The sequence below is a fragment of the Schistocerca serialis genome, chromosome 8 (assembly GCF_023864345.2).
Source record: "Schistocerca serialis cubense isolate TAMUIC-IGC-003099 chromosome 8, iqSchSeri2.2, whole genome shotgun sequence".
Taxonomy (NCBI): Eukaryota; Metazoa; Arthropoda; class Insecta; order Orthoptera; family Acrididae; genus Schistocerca; species Schistocerca serialis.
In genome coordinates this window covers 613303144-613305074 of record NC_064645.1, presented here as the reverse complement: position 1 = coordinate 613305074, position 1931 = coordinate 613303144, and the positions used below count along the sequence as shown (strand labels likewise).

General features: G+C 41.2%; 1 non-coding gene across 1 annotated transcript; it reads right to left on the bottom strand.

The window, feature by feature from the left end:
• Positions 1-824: 824 nt before the first annotated feature.
• Trnaa-cgc (transfer RNA alanine (anticodon CGC)) lies at positions 825-898 on the bottom strand. Its single transcript has one exon. It is a non-coding gene; the product is annotated as a tRNA-Ala (tRNA).
• Positions 899-1931: the final 1033 nt, after the last annotated feature.

Genomic DNA, 1931 nt, shown 5'->3' with positions numbered 1-1931 from the left:
GTTAATTGAAGATATAAATCTGAGCAACAGAAACAGCACTGCAACACGGTAGTTGGTATGTGGTTCTGTAATGTCAATGTTTTATATAACGACATTGAAGGCCTCGTGTTTTCATTTTTGCACTATCAACTATATACTAAGACGCCGATGGAAAAAACAACAGAAATTAAATTTTTAACATTATTTTCCCAAATATAGCTTTACAGTAAAACCTCGAAATTTCTGCGTTCAACAACGCTACAAATTTGAAATCTTCGTAGAATTTATTCTCTCACCCATTCGAAAATTTTTAGCTTGCACGGCTGACTAATTCCTTCTTGAGGGGCATCGTTGATTGACTGTCGATTTGTCATCGTAGTTCCACAACGGTGCAATTCTCATCTGTGGTTATCTGGCAAATTTTATTAGATTAAAAATCCGCTACTCTTATCAGTAGCTCCGATCTGTGGTTATCTGGCAAATTTTGTTAGATTAAAAATCCTCTTATATGACCTTATTATCATTTTTCTCCACACTGTATAGTTCTTGAAAGGTAGGAAATGAGTCATTGGGGTAGTAGAGAACAATGGCCCACAGTATTACACAACAACGTCCATATTTTCTGGCGCGGTGGCCTCACATAACGGCGAAACATTAACTTCAGAGCTGGTTACAACTGGATGTGCAATGGTAACACAAAGCACTTACATTAAAAGAAAAAAGAGAGATAGAGAAGAAGAAGATGAACAAGGAAGAAATAAACTACCCTGGCGCGGCACGACTGACAGTTCCTTCCATCTGTCGACAGGCGTTGATATACATCAACGGGGACAGGTTAAATTGTGTGCCCCGACCGGGACTCGAACTCGGAATCTCCTGCTTGCGTGGCAGACGCTCTATCCATTGAGCCACCGAGGGCACAGCGGATAGTGGGACTGCATCCCTTGCACGCTCCCCGTGAGACCCACATTCCCAACTTAATGTCCACGCTACATTCGTAGTGCCCGTTTTATGTCGTGAAAAGCATTAGGAGACTGGCGTTGTTGTTGTTGTTGTGGTCTTCAGTCCTGAGACTGGTTTGATGCAGCTCTCCATGCTACTCTATCCTGTGCAAGCTTCTTCATCTCCCAGTACCTACTGCAACCTACATCCTTCTGAATCTGCTTAGTGTATTGATCTCTTGGTCTCCCTCTACGATTTTTACGCTCCACGCTGCCCTCCAATGCAAAATTTGTGATCCCTTGATGCCTCAAAACATGTCCTACCAACCGATCCCTTCTTCTAGTCAAGTTGTGCCACAAACTTCTCTTCTCCCCAATCCTATTCAATACCTCCTCATTAGTTACGCGATCTACCCACCTTGTCTTCAGCATTCTTCTGTAGCACCACATTTCGAAAGCTTCTATTCTCTTCTTGTCTAAACTATTTGTCGTCCATGTTTCACTTCCATACATGGCTACACTCCATACAAATACTTTCACAAACGACTTCCTGACACTTAAATCTATACTCGATGTTAACAAATTTCTCTTCTTCAGAAACGATTTCCTTGCCATTGCCAGTCTACATTTTATATCCTCTCTACATCGACCATCATCAGTTATTTTACTCCCTAAATAGAAAAACTCCTTTACTACTTTAAGTGTCTCATTTCCTAATCTAATCCCCTCAACATCACCCGATTTAATTTGACTACACTCCATTATCCTCGTTTTGCTTTTGTTGATGTTCATCTTATATCCTCCTTTCAAGACACTGTCCATTCCGTTCAACTGCTCTTCCAAGTCCTTTGCTGTCTCTGACAGAATTACGATGTCATCGGCGAACCTCAAAGTTTTTACTTCTTCTCCATGAATTTTAATACCTTTTCTTTTGTTTCCTTTACTGCTTGCTCAATATACAGATTGAATAACATCGGGGATAGGCTACAACCCTGTCTCACTCCCTTCCCA